Raw genomic sequence first — 8,125 nt, 5'->3', positions numbered from 1 at the left:
TGACTAAACAACAACAACAACAATACCTAATGTTGTTGAACATATTTTGTGTGCTCGTTGGCTATTTGTGTGTCTTCTTTAGTGAAATGTCTATTCAGATGTTTTGCTCATTTTTAAGTTGAGTTATTTTTCTGTTTACTGTTGAGCTGTGAGAGTTACTTCATATACTCTGAATACTAGTTCCTCATCAATATTTCCAAATATTCCCTTCCATTCTGAGAGTCATCTTGTTACTATCTCAGTGTCTCTTAAAGTACCAAAGATTTTAATTTTGATGAAATCCTATTTATTTATTTTTCCTTTTGTTCCTGGGTCGGGAAGATCTGCTGGAGAAGGGATAGGCTACCCACTCCAGTATTCTTGGGCTTCCCTGGTGGCTCAGCTGGTAAAGAATCTACCTGCAATGTGGGAGACCTGGGTTCAATCCCTGGGTTGGGAAGATCCCCTGGAGAAGGGAAAGGGCTACCCACTCCAGTATTCTGGCCTGGAGAATTCCCTGGATTGTATAGTCCATGGGGTTGCAAAGAGTCAGACACAGCTTTTACTTTCTCTTCGTTGCTTTTGCTGTTAGAGTCATATCTAATCCAAGATCATGAAGATTTGCCCCTATTTTTCTTCCAAGAGTTTTATTGCTTTGCTCTTTCACTCAAATCTTTGATTCATTTTGAGTTAATTTTTATACATGGTACGAGGTAAAGGTCCAACTTCATTATTTTGCATGTGGCTATTCAGTTGTTCTAGCACAATTTGTTGAAAAGACAGTTTTCCCCAACTGAATTGCCTTGGCATAATTTGAAAAATCAATTGATCACAAATGTGTTGGTTTATTTCTAGACTCTCAATTCCATTCCATTGATCTATATGTCTGTCTTTATGCCAGTACCACACAGTCTTAATTACTGTAACATTTGAGTACGTTTTGAAATTGTCAAGTGTGAGTCTTCCAACTTTGTTCTTATTTTTAAGGATTATCTTGGCTTATTCAGTCTCCCTTGTGATTCCATATAAGTTTTGGGATCAGCTCGTCACTTACTTCAAGGGAAAAATAGCAAATGGGATTTTGATAAATTGCATTGAATCTGTATATCACTTTGGGGAATATTGTATTTTAAGAATAAGTATTACAACCAATGAACACAGGGTGTCTTATCATTTATGTAGGTCTTCTTTAACTTTTCAAAGGTATTTTGTAGTTTTCAGTAAACAAATATTATACTTCTTTAATTTATTCCTAAGTATTTTATTTTTTCCACTACTATAAATGGAAATTTTGCCTTAATTCTCTCTTTCAATTGTTCATTGCTTGTGTATAGAAATACAATTTTTTGTATATTGAGCCTGTATCCTATAACTTTATTAAATGCATTTGCTAGCTTGAATGACTTCCCAGGTGGCGCTAGTGGTAAAAAACCCACCTGCCAATGCAGAAGACATAAGAGACAGGGGCTCAATCACTGGGTCAGGAAGATCCTCTGGAGAAGGAAATGGCAACTCACTCCAGTATTCTTGCCTGGAGAATTCCATGGACAGAGGAGCCTGGTGGGCTACAGTCCATCGGGTCGCAAAGAGTCGGACATGACTGAAGCTACTTAGCACACACAGCTTGAATAGCTTTTAGTGGATTTCTTAGAATTTTCTATATATAAGGTCATATCATCAAAACAGAAGTGATTTTACTTCTTTTCCAATGTTTATGCATTTTATTTATTTTCTTTTACTAATTGATCAGGCTAGACACTCTAGTACAATATTAAATAGAGATGAATGAAAAGAGACATCTTGTTGTACCTAATCTAATGGGAAAAGTTTCAGTCTTTCACCATTAAGTGTGATGTTAGCTGGGGTTTTTCATAGATACCCTGTGTCAGGGTAAGAAACTTCCTTTCTATTCCTAGCTAGTGAGTGTTTTTATCATGAACAGTTGTTGAATATTGTCAAATGATTTTTATGCATCAATTGAGATAATCATGTGGGTTTTTTCCTTCATTCTATTAATTATGTGTATCACATTGATGAATTTTAATATGTCAAACCAACTTTACATTCCAGTAGAAATCCCACTTGATTATGGTATATAATTCTTTTAAGATGCTTTTGAATTTGTTTTGCTAGTATTTTGTTGAGGATATTTTTATACCAATATTCATAAGAATCTGAATCTGTAGTTTTCTTACAATGTCTTCTCAGCATATTACTGACCTCATAGAATGATATAGGAAGTGTTCCTTCCTCTTCAATTTTTTTGGAGGAGTTTGACCAAGGTTTTGTTAATGCTTCCTTAAAAGTTTGGTAGACTTCACCAGTGAAGCTATCTGGTCCTGTGCTTTTTATATGTTGCTTAATTGGATTTGCTAGTGGCATTTATTGTTCTTTTTTGAGGTTTTTTTGTCTATATTCATAAGGAATATTGCTCTGTAGTTTTTTCATCATGTGTCTCTTGTTTTGGTATCTATGAAGTTTTAGCCTCATGGAATGAGTTGAAAAGTTTTGCCTCTTCAATTTTGGGGGGAGAAATTTTGTGAATGATTGGTATTAATTCTTCTTTATATATTTGGTAGAATTCACCAGTTATCTTGTTCTAGGGTTTTATATGTGGGAAGTTTTTAAATTAATTGTTCTATCTTTTTACTTGTTATATCTATTCAGTTTTTTCATTATTTATTGTCAGTTTTGGTGGTTTGTGTTCTAGAAGTATGTTTGTTCCAATTGATGTGTCTAATTTATTCACATACAATTGCTCATAGTATTCTTTTGTAGATGGGCTTCCCTAGTAGCTCAGATGGTAAAACATCTGCCTGCAGTGCAAGAGACCTGGGTTCGATCCCTGGGTTGGGAAGATCTCCTGGAGAAGGAAATGGCAACCCATTCCAGTATCCTTGCCTGGAAAATTCTGTAGACAGAGGAGTCTGGCAGGCCATTGTCCATGGGGTTGCAGAGTCAGACATGACTGAGTGAAAAACACACATTCTTTTATAGTCATTTTTATCTCTGTAACATTAGTAGTAATGCCTCTCCTTTATATCTGATTTTAATAATTTGGATCCTGTTTATCTTTTGTCTTGTGTATCCCATGAATCATAGCCACACTGGCCTCCTTGGAGTTAGAGGTCCATATCTTTAATTCAAGGAATTGGCTTAGATTATCCATGACCCAGCTCCATGGCCTGAAATTGTTCTGAAGGCAATAAGACAGGGCAGATGTAGGTCTTATCAAGTTTGTTTCACCCTCTTAGGGATCACCGTTCTTTATTACTTGATATGTAGTGTCTTGAAACCCCTTGTTTCATATTCTGAGGTTCTTTCTTTGGTTGTTCAAGTGGGAGATTAAATATGGTCCACCTTGGTCAGAAGTAGAAGTCTTAATATCTTATTATTTACAATTACTTGGTGCCAGCACAGGGTAAATATTTATTACAACAGCAGGCCTAGATCTTTGTAGAGGATTTTGTTTACTATATGGCACATAGGCCTTTAAATGTAGGGTCATCTGTTACCTCTTATGAATATTTTATTAGAATAGCCTGGTCTTTTGTCTCAGCTGTGACTTAACAATTGGAGTTTCAGATATTATTTTCATTAACTCTAGTAATACAGAGTTTTACTTTAGCATAAGTGGGAAAAATAGAACAAAAAATGGTTTTAGGCTTTGATTACACAAAGTGAAATATTGTGAGCACTACTGGTGAATGAACACATTTCTTAGTGGGGGTAAGGAGTATGAAAACAGGGAAGGAGAAGTGAAAATCCTCCTTTCAAATCCTACATAGCAAACTGTCAATATTTTCATGTACCATGTGTCATAGAACTCTAGACTAAGAAGAAATCTTTCCAATCCCAATCCTTATATCCTATTCTACTAGACCTCTTATCAGGACTTTAATAGCTAGGAAAGATGGTTAAAATAACTTCTCCAAGGGAGAAAAGTGGATGAAAAGAGAATTATTTGGAAAGGTCATAGGGCTTGGTCTATAGCATGTCTAAGATCCCCTGTAGTTCTAAACCTATTTCCAGAATATCAACTCTATACAAACAAAGCAAGAGTCAACTATAGTTTTCTAAGACGTAAAGTAACCAACTGAAACCCTTGACAATGAGAATGTTGACCTATTGTCATTGTTGTGCTTCTACGAAAGACATGGTAGTCTTGCAAAAAAATAAGTTTTTGCAGTTTCTATATCTTATATGAAGTATATCTACTGTGTAATGTGAGATATTTAGCTATAATTCTCAGTACTAAGCACCATCACCTCCTGTCATCCCAGAATGAGCATAATCTTCATATAAAGAGGAAAAAAACATAACAAAAAGGCAAGGTTGGAAAGGTGGTTCCCAAAATGCTTCTGAGAAAGTTAAAACAATAAGAAAAGTTTAAGCATAGATATATTTTAAATGGCAAACATGCATTCAATTCCCTGAAATGTTGTAGAAAGCACAAAAATGTTGAAAAACTTCTTGGGAGTTACAAATATGGAAATATAGAATGAACTGTGGGCATCACATTTTTCTGTACACACTTAAGAATTTGCTTCCCATTTCAGTGTTTTCTTGCTCATTTTGTTACTGAAATGATATTTCAGGTAACTGCCAGTGAAACAGAACACCTTATAATGCATATTCTGAGATTAAAAACTCAAATCATTAACAAAATGAACAGGCAACCTACTGAATGGAAGAATATATTTGAAAATCATATATCCAATAAGGGATTAATATCCAAAATATAAAAAACTGCACAACTCAATAGCAAACAAAACAAAACAAAACCAAACAAACAAAAATAACCCAAAACAATCTGATTTAAAAAATGCACAGAGGATATGAATAGACATTTCCCCCAAAAAAAGACAGTCAATGGGTACATTAAAAGATGCTCAATATTACTAATCATCAGGTCAATGCAGATCCAAAAAAAAAATGATATATTTCCTCACACTTGACAGAATGACTATCATCAGAAAGCCAAGAAATAACAAGTGCTGGTGAGGGTGTGGAGAAAAGAGAACGTTAGGTCACTGTTGGTAGAAATATAAATCGGTATAGCCACTAAAAAAAATGTACCGAAGTTCCTCAGAAAACTTAAAACTACCATAAAATCCAACAATTCCACTTCTAGTATTTACCCAAAAAATTCATACTAATTTGAAAAGATATATGCACCCTTATGTTCATTGCAACATTATTTACCAAATAGTCAAGATTTGAAAACAATCTAAGTATCCATCAATGGATGAATAAAGAAGTTGTGGTATATATGTACAATGGAATATTGCTCGGTCACAAAAAGAATAAAATCTTGCCATTTACAGCAACATGGATGAACCTTGAGGGTATTATGCCAAGTGAAATAAGTCAGACAGAAAAAATGACATGTGGTCTCACTTATATGTAGAATCTGAAAAGCAAAACAAATGAACAAAGAAAACAAAATCCACAGATATAGAAAACAAAAAGGTGGTTATTGGGGGACAGGGGATGGAGGATGGGTGAAATAAGTGAAGGGGGTCAACAGGTGCAAGTTTCCAGTTATAAAATAAATCATGAGGATGTAATGTACAGCATTACAGATGACTTATAATCAGTACTGTAGTTCTGATTTGAAAGTTGCTAAGAGAATAAATCTTAAAAGTTCTCATGGCAAGAAAAAAATTTGTAACTTTGTATGGCAACAGATGGTAACTATACTTATGGTAATAGTGTATGCCAATGTTGAATAATTACATTGTATACCTGAAACATGGTGTTACATGTCAATTACACCTCTATTAAAAAAAGAAAAAAACAAAACAAGAAATGTCAAGGAGGGGGTTGTTTCTGTTTCAGTTCGATGGACACAATATTTAAGTTAAATCAGTTGTCTCCTGCTAAATTCTTAGGACTTTATTCTAAATAAGTTTTCCCCATTTATATAGCACAGCACTGATGTTACTGACAAATTCCAATGTAGCATGCAACAGTGGTTCCTAATTGCTTTAGCATTTATCATTCACAAGAGACAGGAGGGAAATTTGTCTCATTTTGTACAGCTCAGTTGCATTTCTTATCTCTGAAGTACACTTAAGCAGCAAACTGGGACTTAAGGTAGCTGCCTGAAAACCAGCAACCATTAAAATGCATGTCTTAGAGGAAAAATGTATTGGTTTTTCTAAAACAGAATACAGTTTAGCCTCATTCTGTACATTAATTTTGCATAATTTCTTTTGCACATTTTATAAATTAGGGGCCATGATTTGGTTGACCCATATAGCCATACTCACATTTTCCAGGTTCTGCCTTGAGTTCAAAACATTTAAAAAAGCATTTTGGTGCATTTCCAAGATGCCCTTTGGGGTCAATTAGCACCTAGTAATATTTTTCTAAGCAGTCACTGGAGGTGCTTAACTAGTGCGTACTTAGGCATGTTTTACCTGACAAGTCTTCTGAATAGGTTTTATGCTTTAAAGAAACAGTATCCCTTCACATTCTATAGTTAGCATGTGGCTGCTATATGTGATTAAGGGAGTGGAGACGCTAAAGTTCTGTTCACATACTCTTCAATGTAAATCTTTCCAGCTGTCAGGTTCTTTTGATTGTCAAAGCAGCCACACTGACTATGCCTACTGTTCCAGGAATCCAAGCTCCATTAAAATGTGAATCACCAAATGAGTATACAATGATTATATAGACTAAAAAGCACAGATGTGCCTGTTTCTGAGGGGCTGTTTGGGATGAAAAAATATCTCTGGGCTATGCCATGATAAATACAGATTGCTTCCCTTGAAGAGAGGATTAGAGTTCCTATATATCTATGTAGGTGTGTAGATATACACATACATATACACACATACGGGCTTCCCAGGTGGCACTAGTGGTCAAGAACCTGCCAATGCCAGAGATAAGAGACACGGGTTTGATCCCTGGGTCAGGAAGATCCCCTGGAGTAGAAAATGGCAATCCACTCCAGTATTCTTGCTTGGAGAATCCCATGGACAGAGGACCCTGGCAGACTACAGTCCATAGGGTCTCAGAGAGTCAGACTTGACTGAAGCGACTTCACATGGATGCATACCCACAGCTTCCCAGTGGTAAAGAACTTGTCTGCCAATGCAGGAGACTTAAGAGACAGGGGTTCCATCCCTGGGTTGGGAAGATCCCCTGGAGAAGGAAATGGCAACCCACTCCAGTATTCTTGCCTGGAAAATCCTGTGGACAGAGGAGCCTGGTGGGCTACAATCTATAGGGTCGCACCGAGTTGGACATGACTGAAGCGACTTAGCACACATGCATGCACAGATACACATTACATATTTTTAAGATAATCTCTGTTGTGGACATTTTCTAATGATAAAGGCAGTCTAACTGTGCATTCCCAAGGTGATATTCTTTTACACACAACTGCTCAGGTACATCAAGTCAAGCTGTACATTGAACTTTATTGTCCACAAACACAACCCATGCAGCTTGTAGATTATGCACATGATGTGGGAACTGCTTCCTACCCTGTAGTCCATCCGACTCCACCAATCCCCTCCCCTTTCCCGCACTGATCCTTGAGCAAGCAAGGAGGTAATCATTTGTCTAGTGTTCCGTTAAACCTTTGGCTTCTGATTAGGCTGACAATAAATGTGCTAATATATTCTTGACATTCAATTCATTCATTGATGCAGAAACGTTTTTTGCCTGTTCACTGCTGTATTTTCCATGTACTCATATTTGCCTTCCCAGTGGTTAAAAATAAGTAAATGAAAAGGGAGTCATTTAAAGGGCATGAGTAAGTAACAAGAGAAGATGAAAAAAAACTGTAACTGCTTACCTTAACCTTATTGACCTGTCTCTTCTACTTAGGATTCATACATTATCAGAATTGACATGAAAATTCAAGTTCTACACTGGAGACTTCCCTGGTAGTCTGTGCTTCCACTGCAGGAGGCACAAGTTCAATCTCTGGTCAGGCAACTAAATCCCACATGCCACGTGGCATTACCTCCACATTTGGAGAATGAACACTTGAGGTATTAACTATTAAAAAGCCTCCAGTTTTGAGGCATAGTAACTTTAACCCAAACCCTCAGTTATCCCAACTGCTTTATTCTGAAAAATGCAGTCAATTCTTAATGGGGCAGAAAAAAATATATTTAAAATGAAGTAC

Source organism: Bos indicus x Bos taurus, chromosome X (genome assembly GCF_003369695.1).
Source record: "Bos indicus x Bos taurus breed Angus x Brahman F1 hybrid chromosome X, Bos_hybrid_MaternalHap_v2.0, whole genome shotgun sequence".
Classification (NCBI taxonomy): Eukaryota; Metazoa; Chordata; class Mammalia; order Artiodactyla; family Bovidae; genus Bos; species Bos indicus x Bos taurus.
Note: the sequence above shows the minus strand (reverse complement) of the source record.